We start from the raw sequence: 14,494 nt of genomic DNA, 5'->3' as shown, positions 1-14,494 counted from the left end.
GAACAAAGCCAGGGCCAATTCTTTCTTCAGAACACACCCGGCAAAACGACTAGCGGGATGCAGACGTAATTTGGAGGAGACGGGGTTGGTGCGGCGGCACGCCGAGAAGTCCCGTGTGTCCGGGAGAGCTGAGCTGAAGCACAGTCATCCACAGTTATATCTGAGATGAATGTGCAAAAAAAAGCGAACGAAGCCTGTTTTTAAGATACACACCAAAACCAGGCTTCCCAGGACGCTAGGCCGTTCGCTGTATTAGCTCTAACAGGAGAGGAGACTTCTCAGTTTTGAAAAAGAAAAGAAAAAAACGCAAAACCAACAAGCTGCCAAATCTTCACTGTTTTTCATTCGGTGCATCTACCTGAAACACAGTATTGAGCAGGAGGATTTGCGTGATGTCGTGCTACAAAGTCCCGACCCTGCATTTTGCTGTGCAGGAGTGTTCGGGATCAGCCCTTTCGTCGCCCCTGAAACGGGCCCGAAATCGAGGAAGGGGATGCACCAGTACATCGGGCTTTCCTTCCTTTTCAGCAGTTCCAACAAATGAACCGAGGAGATGAACAACGGCTATGAGGCTTTGTCACGCTTTTCAAAACTTCGAAATTAAGGGTACAAACATGAGACACGTCCTAGCTAGGATATCCGATGAGTCAGAAGTGTTATTTTTCACACGGAAGAAGACTCCTGACCATGGAAGCCCGTTTCCTCTGCGCATAAAAATACAACAAAATAAATCCAACACCTACGTCTTTTTTTCTCCTAATTGACTTATCAGATAAACTGATACTAACGTCATAATTGTGACGCATCATTTTATAAATACGAGTTTTTATCTCATCGTTATGAGGAAAGAAAAAAAGCAGATGACAAACAAAATAGTGGTTAGTTTTGATCAGGTTCTGGAAATCTACTGTGTACAACCCCCCCCCCCAGAATATTCATGTCGTGTACAGTAACCATCGGGGGGGGGGGGCACATATTGCCCTGCCGTTTGTACCTGTTTTCAGACATGAAATGAATATTCAGCAGCAGACAGTAAATTATTAAATTAATCATCTCCACACAGCTGCTGAATAGGCGTTCATCTGCCTGGCTTTGCCGTGGGAATAATCATCCACACGATTAATGTCACAATATTTACTTGTTGAACAGATCAGCTCAGATGGCACACACACACACACACACACACACACACACACACACACACACACACACACACACACACACAGGCACTGTGAGTAGCGGAGCACTGAGCTGTTTTCCTAGGATGAATTCTTGGCATCGCTGCTACCCCACCCAGTGGTAATCAGCATTTGCATTTCGGGCTTTTCGGCCTAAATCTCTGCGGAGGGACGGTCCCGCCCGCACCCAAACAAACACAGCGGGGGGAATGCCGGAGACGACCAAATTCAGGAAGAGGGAGATTGCTAACATGTGTGGCTGGGGGGCCCCTCGGCGGGCGCGAAGGAACGCCATGTCCCTCCACAGGCCTAATTGCCAGAAACAGGCACCAGATGTGGCTATCGGGGGCTGAGCTTTCATTTGCAGAAAAGGATTACAGGATAGCGAAGGGTTAGCAAACAATAACATGCAGGATGGAGAAATGAGCTAATCCTGGTTATGTAACGTGGCTGGGAAATGAGGTGGGGTACCGCACAGGAACACACACACACACACACACACGTACCTGTGAAGCCGCAGCCGCGTCTTTTACCATCTCCTCTGCAGGTTTAATAGCCGATTATACCGTGACACCAGAGGGTTTGAGTCAAGAAAGCCAGACTTTGCTGCTGCCTGTCACGCCACCTTTTAATCTTCTGTGAGTCACACTTAAGAATAACTGCTCATGCCCATGAATGACACGAGAACTAACATCTCGGTACGACCCGGGGTGGCTTTTAGAGACTCTAAATGCAATGGACATGATGGTGGACGCCGTAACTATTCAAAGGGTACTTTTTGACACGGAGAGTGCAGAGGAAATTGTGTTGCACGGTGATGTATATGAGAATGTGCTGCACAGTCCAGCAGTTACAGCAGCCTTTTTGTGCTTCTGAATTGAGTTTAATGACCTTTAAGGTCTGCTATATTTCTGACCTTTCGGTACCATATGGGCCCGTGCGTAGTTCGGGCCGAGGTCTTAAGCCCTGATTTTAGTTGAGTTTTTCTCGTTGACCGTCTTTGGTTGGTTTAGACCTTGGTGCAGAAAAACTACACTCACGGGAATGTGCAGTAAACCATGCAGAGGAGTCTTCGCCGCATGCTGAGTGACCCGACGTACGGCGGGCATGACAGCGACAGAGGCTGATCGGCTGAATGCTGGCGTTAGATTTTAGATCTGAGACTTTATGAATGTCTCTCATCGTTCATTACGGCATTAGAGATGTCAGCGGGGTATTAGTTTTTCCATTTTAGTGTCTATTTATTGGCAAATACAAGTGGAATCCAATAAGGGGCACAGCTTGTGTAAGCATGGTAAGTTTGTAACCATAAATGGAGCCAGCTATCCATGACACATTCAACTCTAAATAACAACACTCTCCCAGGAATATAAAAATACACATATTAACGAGAGGCGTTTTGGAGTGTTCGCTTCAGTCCAATATTTCAAAATCCAAATCCTCCAAAAGACATGTGTTTATCGTGGCTGCTAGAAAGATAAGCTGCCGTGGGAACAACATGTGACTTGCCTGTACACAAACCCCATCCTGTAATAGCGTCTTATTAGGCAACAAAACCGCTGCTCAGACTCTAAAAGCCGCCAGAGCTTCTCTCACTGAGATATGCAGCCTTCGTCCCGTCAGATACCGTAATGTCCCCTCTCCGTGCCTCTCCTGCGATAAGCCCCGTTACATTTTCACTTAAGATGATAAAACTGAAGCGCAGATGGCTCGAGAGCATCCGCCATGTGGTCCGCTAATAGAACTGAACGAAAAAGGCCCGTCCCAGACTTCTACTGTACACTCCAGTCCCATTCGGAGAGGGATCCTGGCTGTGAGCGGTGGTGCCGGCATCGATACTTCCGCGACAACACACGCTCGCATTTTCACAACCTAATTAAATCTGTGACACTCAGACCGCGAATGATTTATCTCGCAGATGCTTCTCTCAGCTGTGCTCTGATGTAAAGCTTTAAAGTGAAGGTAACCTCGCTAAATTTAACGCTTTTCCCCTTAAAATTAGCTTATCCCTTTAACTGCGATGAATAAACCTCATGAGCGAGGAAAAACTTGATCTCCTGCCTGCTTTTTGGGGCCTGTTAACACAAGATATGGAGTTTTTTTTTTTTTTTTTTTCCTTCTCCTACTTTGCCGAGGAAGGCTCAGATAATCCCTCATGGATAGGAAATATCTGACCCAGCCACTGATTTCTGGAGACCCCGCTGCGCCTCTATCGCGGATTAGCGGAGCTGAATTGGAATCGGAGGTGGGGAGGAGATGGAGCCGATGGGCAAAAGGCGCCGGCCAGGTGCGAGAGTGCAAACGTTTGCTGTCGTGGTTTGGTTCGTCTCAAAATGCATGAAATTTTTCCCCGGAGATCGTCTCATAACAAGGTCATTAGGCCTCTGGACGCTGCAGGAGGCTGTGCGAGAAATTTCCAAAAAACCTCTACAGAAGTGGATGCTGTGTGTGTGTGTGTGTGTGTGTGTGTGCGCCGTCTCTGTATACACAATACATAATATATTCATCCGTCTCCACTCAGTATTAGAATTGAAGGTCAGCCTTTCCGAAATAAGAAGCGGCCAGCCTCAAAATTCAATTTCTTCTCTATTTCCAGGCTGCGACAGAGATGTTAATAAAGCCTCCTGTGTATTCAGAGGCCAGTTCATTTTATACCCTGCACATGGACGCCTGCTGACATGTAACCAACCACCGACGCCCCCCACACAGCGTCCAACTTGCACTGTGCACACTGCCAAAGAAATTAGTGAGAGATCATTGATCACCCACAGCCTGGGAAAGATGAGAGGAGAGAATTAATTAGACAGAGAGGGGGAGACGGAAAGGGGGACGGGAGAGTGAGAAAGATGAGTGGAGAGGGAGAAAACGTGAGAGACGGGGGGGGGGGGGCATTGGGGTGAGAAAAGACGGAGAGACGAAGCGAGACAGAATGAGTGAAAAACAGAGAGCGATATGTACTGAGGCGTGGAGGAAGTGTGAGTCTGCCGAGCGAGATACAGGCGGCTGCTGAGAGACACACACACACACACACTGTGAGGATTTACGGCTTTTTAAAAGACTCCTGCAGTCAGACGCTTAGCAGCGTGACTCCCGGTGTTGTCCATCAAGACCCCGCCGGTTATTCCTCCTGCGGTTCTGCATATAATGAGCTGCTCGGGCACAGCGTTGTCCTAGCGCCGGGCTTATGGCACGCACTGGTCTTACTGCCGAGGTCGGGCCGCGCCGCCTCTGTGTCCTCGGAGAGGCACTGTGTCAGACTCGGTCGCGGCCGAAAGACGCGCCAGACCGGGCGAAGTGGGCAACTGCCATACTGCTGCCATTACTCCATGTCGTCTGGGGCACGTTATTTGATTAATCGCACCGAAATTTAGACGGAATCTTAGAGGGAACCTCGTCTTGGTACTTTAACCGCGTTAGTTTATATTGTTCTCATTTCTTGTTTAAGTTTTTATCAAATTGCTTCCATCATTTCTGTTTGCCAAGTTATTAAATTCACAGAAAACCTCGGGCAAAGTTGTATTACTCCGTCATAGGAGAACTGCAAGGCCGCAGACAACAATTTTTCCATTATCATTCCATCTGACGGTTGTTTTTCTCTGATAATCAACTGAAGGTTCGGTTAGTAAAACGTCAGAAAACAGTGAAAATGCCCGTCATTTTTCCCGAAAAAGCACCAAGTCAACATATTCAACAACCCAGAGATGGTCGAGTTTACTGTCATAGAAAAACTGAGGAACTGGCAAATTTTCACGTGTGACAGGCCGGTGAATATTTGACGTTTTTGCCTTAAATGTCTCATCGAAGTTATTGCTCATCCATTTTCTGTCGACCAACCGATCCACTAATCACTTCACCTCTGGCGCACCGGTCGGTTTCTGTGCCCGGCCGCACGCCGGATCCCGACCGCTCGTCGCCTTCCCCCATACCTGTGTCGTGTTGGAAAGGAGAGGAACAGAGAGAGTCTTTCGCTCCATGACAGGCGAGTTGTAAGCGTTGTTAAACTACGCCAATGACAAAAAAAAAAAAAAAATCACCCTTTTTTTTTTCCGTCCGTCATGCGCCTGCGAGGCGCGGAGGAGAAATATGTGGTTTTTTTCTTTCCCTACGACATTCTATTGTGGGCCACGTGTGTCCATTTTTGGGTCCAGTGGTTACCATTCCTGTCTAAACCCCCCCAGCCCTCTCGGTTTGAGTTCATCAACACCACCCGTCGCGTCCCAAATGTGTTCTATTGATTATATAAATACATATTATATAAGCCGCGACGCGTAGCAATCCTGCGACCGTCGGTGCAGCGGGCCCGGTTTTTCTTTTTTCATTTCTTTTTTTTTTTTTTCCAGCCGTTGATTCATCACTTTAAGCTCTTTTGACTTCCCCGCTCCAGATGGTTTGGGACTTTGAGTCCGTCTGTATATTTTGGAATTATACAGCAGGTACACTGACAAATTGAGTTGGAGGCAACCAGTCTGTTCTTATTCGTGGGTGATTTTGAAAAAACATGATCGGAGCTCGCTGCTTATTTATCTCTGCTGCTCATTTCTCCCACACTTTTCTCCGACATTTTAGTAGTTCTTCGACTGCGACTTCAGGCCCTGCGGCGGCTTCGTGGCCAAATGTTGCACGCGCCGAGACATCACTGAGAGTTAAATTTTAGGATGAAGCTGGCAGCTACAGTCACAGGCACGGATTGATAATGTATGAGATATATTTTATTCATCTTTTATTTTAGTGTGGGGGGAAAAGTTACATATTCCAGCTTTGAAGAGATTCAGATTCTAATTTGTACCCCACCAGAACTTTGATTTGCGCGTTTGATCTGACTTCTGCTGCAATGTTCCCCCGGATTCATCTCAGCTTGGCTCCGAAGAAAAGGGAGGCTGCGGGTCATCCTGCTGATTCAAACCTCATCTGAGAGCACGTTTCTGAGCGATAACGCCAACGTCGGAACCAACGAGAACTGGAATTAAAGGGATCATTTTGAAGGCTAAAGATTAATCGAACAAGGAGAGGTTGCTTTATCTGAAATTCTGACTGAAAAAAATCAGGAGCACAATTTAATTCCCACTTCCCGTTCAGTGAGTAAATCAGGTCAACTTTATCTATATGGCACTTTTCAAGAGAGGAGTAAGAAAGTGCGGTAGAAAGTAAATAAAGACATAGAGGAGACGGACAGGAAAACACGGTACAAACGGTCGCGTAATACCTGCCCGTTCCCTGAGATACGGGCTGCGTTTTCCACATAATTGTGATTTACCTTTGTTAACTTTTAAGCTTTTATCCCCTCTGCCAAGGAGGTTATGTTTTCAGGCGTGCCTCTTGGTTTGTTTGTTCATTTGTCGGCGGGATTATGCTGACAAAGAGAGGTCCGAACCGATTTGCACCAAGCTGGGTGGAGGGATGGGGCACGGGGGGGGCCGCCTTCCTTGACATTGCAGCGGAGATATTTTCATCCACATTTGGCCTCGGCGGAGGTCTGCGCTCTCCCGAGTGCCACTCCAGTTTCGTATTCACGGCGCCGTTTCTCGGCTCGGTTGGTGCGAGGGACCACGCCAGTCAGGCCAGCGAAAAATCTGTAAGTCACAGCTTCCTAAATCCCAAGGTGACGGCGTTAAATTGTTTCGCTTCGTCTCACCGACAGTCTAAAATACAATATTTAATCAACTGTCACGTTAGACGAAGAAATGCAACGAATCTCCACATTCGAGTACCTGGAGCAAGGTCATGTCTTGCATTTTTGCTTGCGAAACGACTTACGATTAATTGATTATCAAAGTAGTCGCCGATGAGTTTTCTGTCAATCGACTAGTCGATTAATTGACCCGTCGTCGCACCAACACCTGCGTGGCCGAAAAACCCAGGTGAGGAAACAACAGTGAACGCATCCTTGACAGGCGTCGGGGCTTGCCTGACGTCGAACTCTGGTCCGTTTACCTCGCGCCGGTGCGACTGCAGGAGCTGCGCTCAAAACCGATTGGCGTTTCTGAGCCCCACCTCCGCCGCTGTGAAGTGATCACTCATTCACAAACATCCATCCCGGAGCAGACACTCGGGGAAAGCAGGTCAGTCAGGGCCTTTTTTTTCCCTTTAACCTGGGATAAACTCAATCTCACGTCAGCGTGTATCCAATTATACAGTCTCGCCTGCCTCGTTCAGAATGAGGTCACCTTAACTCCTATCTCCTCCTCATTGAGCGGAGATTGAAAGAGGGATTTGACAGGGTGATGGTGGTTGAGGAGGAAGGTGGGGGGGCGGACATATCAGGTAAATTTTCATCGGCGGCCCCTTCCATCTTTTTTTTAGAGAGAAGTTGCGGGCGGGGGGGGGGGGTGAGACTTGCCGGTGGGAGCGTGAGGTCAGCAGTTAGGGGGTAAGCTGAGGGATGACTCAGCAGATGTCTTATCGCCTCTCAGGCCTGCTCTTCTGCGGAGGCGCGTGTCTGCGCGTGCTTTGCTGGTTTGTGTGGAAAGTTCGGAGAGTTAGGTCTCTTTATTTATACACATCCACGTGCTTGCATCGGATTGGATAAAGGAGAGAGAAGGTGTCAACGTTGCATTGCAACCTGCAGCAGCCGGCGTCATCTTTGGAAAGAGACTTGATTGTTATCCAGCTTCCTTCCTTGTTATCCAGCTTTCTCATCTTCATTTCAATGACCGTGTGGCCCACAGCGTTGAAATAAAGCTCTGAGCAACTTTTTAGGGGGTTTTCAGTGACACGCGCTGAACTTTACCCTCTGAATGAGACACTTTTACCCAGTGTCCTCCGACCGACCTAATCTGTTTTTGTGCGACATTCGAGGTACTTCAGGAAACGGGAACAATTGTAAATTGCAACTGACTTTTTAAACCTTTATCCTTTCACTCACTTCACTTTCTAACCTGCTCATTGTTAACTCGAGGAAGTGTCTTCGTTTCCCCGGGCTGGACAGAGGCGTTTTGCACAACTGCATTGCCGTGCACAGCGTTTGCCACGGATAGTTTATTTAGTGTTGACCTGGAACTCGGGGTGTGTAAACATAAATCTATCCAATTCCATTAAAGTTAAAGGTGATTTCGGGACAACTAGCTACTGCCGTCCATCATATGAAACCACTCTCGTCCATTAGTCCGTGGGTTGTAGCTAGTAGAGTGATATCTTTTGTTCACGCTTCCGAAGAATATGGTTGACGTCGAATTTGATTCATTTCTCACACGTCGTCCCCCTCCTCCGGATGTGGTAAGGGAGGTGTGTGTGTCTGTGTGTGTGGGGGGGGTGGTGCTGGTGGACAGTCCTCTATGGCTCCCTGATGAGCTGTATTCACTAAGCCCCGGACTCTCTTGAGCGATCCAATCAAATCTAAAGGGTTTTGTTCAAAATCTCCCCCGTAACCTTGCCCCACTCGCAATATTGCGTTTCACTCAGAAATGCTGTGCGTCACACTACGGGAGAGAGAGATGCTCGGTGTGACTTTCTGGGTCCCAGAGCATCGAATGACCTGCACTCTACACCAAAATCACCGCACAGCTCAGCGCTGCTCCTGGGCGCCTGGCCCGGGTCATTCTGACTCAGGTCGTGTAATTATCATGCCGACGAGTGACTGTTTTAGGAGAATCCTTGGACATTCAACGTGTCCTTCTCCCATAATTATCTCTTGTTATTCAGCAGCAGTTCTGTCGACTCACTTTCACGCCGCAAATGCAGAAGTCTTTGCACCAGCAACCATCAAGTTCGCTTTAAATTTTAAGTTATAGAAGATGAAACGTTGCTCATTTGATTAAGTTGTAATGTAAATGCTGTAGGTGCGGTAGTATGTCAGTGATTTACCATCAAAATTCATTTTAATCGATTTAAAAACACGTCAGCTGACAACGCGGAAGATGAGGTCGTGCGGCGCGACCGTCAGAAAATGTGCCGCAGTCCGCTGCTGCAGTACCCTGTGGCGCCACGAGGTGCTGCCTCTCGCTGTGTAATGAGATAGTTAAACAACATTATTTTGCATTATTCAACTTATGATTCGAGTGACCCTGTGTTGTACTTGATTTGTCCTTTAAGTCCCTAATTTAATGTGATGTCGCGGCCGACTTAGGTCACGCCAGTGGTTCAAAAAATGTTTTTATCATGGAAAGAGGCCGCTGTATTGACTATTGATTTTCAACGTGGCTGACCGTCGATTGGGGCTTAAAATTTGCACAGCTGTAATGAACAGTAACCACTGGTGGCACAACTGTAACTATCAGTCCTGTTTACAAAGCCGAGTTCACGCAACCCTTTATCCTTGGTACACCATGGACTGGAAAATAACAGTACCAGCTAGTACACCAATCTAATATGCATGTTCATTAGTCAGGCCCCAGCAACACGTTTCAGCGTGTCAGTGCTCAGCTTCAAGGTTGATTAGTTCATTCCAGAGATACAAAGTGTTTAAAAACGTATGACGCTGTGGGAAAACCGCAGCTCCTCTCCCGCTGCCTGATAACGGTGAACACAGAACACGAATGTGCACATGCTGCCACAGCTTACATCGCGGCACAAAGAGGACCAGTGATTCACACAAGGTCAGCCTCTGCCCTCAGGTCCTCCTAACTGTAAATCACTCTCGAGATGAGTGTCGGCCAAATGCTCAAAATGCAAATGTCCTCATCATGGTGGCTGAGCCTGGTGCCAGGCCTGCGGGGGCCCATCGGTCTGCAGGCCGAGGCGGCGCTGCAGCGGAGTTGGCAGGGAGCAGATGGGGGACGGGGCAGATCCCTCTGATGAGCCACTGAGAGAGCTTCCCTGATTGCACTAATTTAACGGATGAGCTTCATTTTCAGTCTGCTGGATTCGAGAGCCGGGATGAATCGTGGGTGTCGTACAGTTCATCCTTGGCTTTTTTGTTGTTGTTGTTGTTGCGCAGCTGCCTGACTTTACCTCTGTGTCCTTTTGACATCTCTCCATGCTCATTGTTGTTCTCTCCGCAGTGCTGAGCTCAGTTGTTTTGCTGGTGCTGGTGCCCCTGACATTGGGGCTGTAGCAAGGGGTTTCAGCCATACTGAAGTCGGGAGTCCAGACCCCCCCCCCTGCAGACAAAAAAATAAAATTAAAAAAAATTGTTTGAATAGCCACCAACCAAAACTTAATGGAATTTTCTGAGTATTTAAAGGAAAAAAATCACAAAATTTCCCGTTTTACACTCTGTTATGTATCTAATAGGGAGTTCCCGATCAAGTAATTTGTAATAATACAGATCTGACGTCTGACGTCTGAGTCCGATGTGAAACTTAAATTTGTTTCTAACACATTAAAATAACAGCTGTAGATACTAAATCGGACCCAGCGTATATTCTTTTCATGAGCCACTTGATCCAAATACCGGAAGTCGGCGTTCAAAAATTTCAAGTTTACGAGATTGAAGTAGTGATAGAATGTGATTAAAAGTTTAGCGGGGAAGAATGCGACTCCTGAAACCGACGTGACGCGATCCGCCACGGAGATGTCTCACTGCCGTGGGGCTTGTCGGAACAAAGGAAACACCGATTGCACAGCGGCGTGCGCTGAGCTTTATAAGATAATAAGTGTCAGAGAGTCTGTCTGTTCATGAGGGAACACACGAGCGTGAACACAAGAATGCATGAACACAGGACGATAATACTAATTTCCACATCAATCTGGAATAATCCCGTGGCGACGGCGGCTACGATCGCCGTTTCCCACGAGCCCGTATCTGTCACGACCCCTTTCACGTGACGCCGGTGGCCGAGAAAATTGTACACCTCTCACCTGTGACCCTTGAAAGGGCTCGCCAGGAGCGAACCACTTCTCAAGAAAAAAAATCACTGCGCTTGCCGTGTCACCATTGAGGGTCCGGGTCCTCTGAGGTCAAGTCGGCAGGGCCTGTCCCAGTTTGACGACTCCACCAAATGCAGACAGAATCCTATAATCCATTATACACTGGTAGGTTCTAACAGCTTCAACTCCTAAAGCTGGAAACTATCATGTTTAACCAGCCTCGATCACAAAGTAGGACTGTGACAGGGTAAAGAGCTCCATCGGCACTGGCAGACCGCATCCATTTCCGCTGTTCAGAGTCAGGCCACGGGACGTCTTGATTTAAAAACTTTGAACTCTTTTGCAGAGAGAGAAGCGACGCCCCTCCGCGTTAGACCTTTCTTTTTTCTCCGTTCCCTTCGACGATGGGCGATGACGGGCGGGATACGCGAATTCAAAGGCTGCCCCAAGAGGAGAGTTCCCGCAGTACTGCGACCGGACCCCATCGGTCAGCCGGCAGCCACGCAGCTGGTGAAGCGTGACTTGGACTTTGAGAGCAAACTTAGAATTTAATCGCACTTTTATCCCCCGGGTTTTAAAAAATTTTAGAGCGTCACCTGTAAATGGCTACGTTCAGTAGCCATTTACACCATGTCTGAGCTATTAGGCTTTCAACATCATTTGAGGCTGTCGCTTTCTTCCACTTTGCAAACCTCTCCCAGTGCACGATGTTGTTATTCTACGATTGAGCAAATACATTCAATTTTGAAGTCAGCGATACTGTTTGCAACACGTAACCCCACAAAGTGCGTATGAAAATCCCGTTTTCGCGTGTGAAATCTGGTGTTTCTTTTTGAAAACCCCAATCATCACGTGTCAAATGCCGCCACAACGTGTGTTAAACGGCAACACGTGCCTGTATGTAAATGGCCTGTATTTCGCATCTGAAGTTGCTGTTTCACATGCAGAACATCTAAAAATCACGTGGGCCTCGATGTGATTTTGACTTTTTTTTTCGTTTGTTCCATTGAACGCAGCTCTGCACTGGATGTATATATGTGAAAATATTACATAAAACATAAAATGTTACATAATCGAATGCGACAATATCACCGACATGCCTCCGCAGAGGGAGCAGAAGGCGTCTCCCACACTATTTTGTCTTTCCTTCCGAGACTTTCCAACCCGTCTGCGTGGAAACAGAACGGCTCGCGGCTTCTGAGAACAACCTTGAACAAACTTTTGCCGACGAGCTGACAAATTGCTCAACTTTTTTTTTTTTCTCAACGCGGTCGCCCCGGGAACTCTGCTCCGACTCGACATACATTACGCCTCCAATTGACATATGTACTTTACATTGCGCCAACAGACGTGAGGAAGGGGGAGGGAGAGGGGAGAAATCGTGTGAGAGACAGACAAAGCTCTTCCCAGAGAACCTCCAGAGTACACATCACTTTTCCGAGGATGCAGCTTGTCACTGCACATCAGCCAGACAGCCGAGCAGCAAGCACAATAGGCAATTAGAAGCTCCCACGGAAGCACAGGAAACACAGTCTATATAATGGGGAAAGGGAGGAGGGCCGGGGGAGGTGGTGGTGGTGGTGGTGGGGGGGTGTTGCCTCCTTTGAAGAGTCTGATCCTTGCAGGAGAAAAAAATCACAATAACCTTTATTTACTCATTGAAAACCCTGCAGTCTTGGGGGGGGGGAGTTTGTCTTTGTGCCGCTGCCGCTTGTGAACACAATTGCACAACGGTGTAACACACTCCGCTCTGATGCCTCAAATTGTGCAGAGGAAGAAGCAGAACCCACCCCCACCATCCCCACCCCCCCCGTCCCCCAATTACTATCTATTCAGCCTGAAGTGGTACCAGGTGGTGGATGTGTTGTGGTATAAAAGTCGACAGGACCGGTGAAAATTTCCACAGAAGTGTGCCCCCCCCCCACGTCACAGCTGAAATTTTGCTCTTTTCAGCGACTGGCCTAATTTTCCAGGAACGTAAGTGCTCTGTGTTTTTATCACTATCACTCATTCACACCAGGCAATGAGGGAAAATGAAAATGCATGTGTCTTTTCCCGTTAACCCATCAACCAATCAAGTGTCAGCGGCTGGAGAAAACAGCGTCGTGTAAAACCCGTTTTTCTCTCACATAAGGCGTCCTACAACATGTACAGAGGTTCCGAGTAAATACCGTCGCCCGTCCACATCACTACAGTATGTGGCAAACCCTGGCTGAGACATCTGCTGACCACGTCGCCAGCCAAAAAAAAGCCAAAAACGCAACAGAACATAAATTCACGGCGGTATGCACAGTGCACAGAATCACAGAATGGAAATACAGTACAATAGGATTCCGCATGAACGGAGAACATGCCGTTGGGGCGTAATACTGAGCAATGAGACAGGTTAAAACTGGACCCACGTTGATAAATGAGCCGAACTAGGCCAAACTCATGCATCAGCACACCCTCAGACTGCAACGTTGTGGGACCAAAAGAAAGTCGCCCATGAGTACGAAAAGTGCTCCGTCTCTCCAGACCAAACTATCCCCCGCCAATTTCAACTTTAACAGTGCGATCAGTAAGATTGCCACTGTCCTGTTTCGACAAGTGACCAAGAAAGAGGATCGATACAGTGGCTGATTATTTAATCATTTAAATTATTAGAAGTCGTTGATTACTTTACGGTCCTTTAATCTTAACAGGTATTTTCAGAGAAGGCCAGAAAGTCAGGGTTGGGCAACTTTATTAAGGTCAGCATACGGTTAAGGCAAGAATTTTTTTGGTTATTGAATAATCTGCAGATTATTTTTCTCAATCTACTGATTATTAGTTTTGACTATAACTACAAAAAACTGGTAAAAACGCCCATTGTGATTCATTGGATGCCAATGTGATGTCTTCAGACACTAAAAACTTCCATAACTTATTTTCCCTGAGGTCCTGAAGCCATCCCAAATCTAACTAATCCAACTAGACCACATACTTTCACAGTAGCTGCCGTGGCATGAAGCAGTACGACCCACTTTGGGTGACTGGAGAAAAAAATAATTCAGTCTTGTGTAATAAAGAAGATTTCTATTGTCCTGTGAACGTGACCGCGGAGGAGGTTTGATAGAGTTTTTGATAAACAAGGACTATTAAATATAACTAAAAACTATATGTAAGTAACTATACATTTATAGATATATATGTATACAAATTTCTCTTTCCAATGTCCTTTAAGTGGAACTGCCAGAATGACTGGGGTCCTCAACTACCCATGACAATATCGTGTAAATACTGAAGTACAATATACGAGAAAACACGTGGCCCAACTGGCGGTTGCAGTTTCCAGTTCGATACTTGATTGGCTACAACGCTGCCGGCTCAGCAGGCGGCAGAACAGGAGCTGCGACTGTCTGACGATAAGAGTCGGACATCTAAAGGGACAGAATTAAATCCAAAACATCATTTTTAACTTACGTACGGCCAGAAATAAAACCGGGCAAAAGATAAGACGAGGAAAACAAACCAACAAAAAAAAAAAAAACGTTTCAAAACATGTAAAAAAAAAAAAAAAATGAAATGGCGCAAACATTCATCTTTAAGAA

The sequence above is a fragment of the Xiphias gladius genome, chromosome 5, assembly GCF_016859285.1.
Source record: "Xiphias gladius isolate SHS-SW01 ecotype Sanya breed wild chromosome 5, ASM1685928v1, whole genome shotgun sequence".
In the NCBI taxonomy this organism is placed as follows: domain Eukaryota; kingdom Metazoa; phylum Chordata; class Actinopteri; order Istiophoriformes; family Xiphiidae; genus Xiphias; species Xiphias gladius.
Note: the sequence above shows the minus strand (reverse complement) of the source record.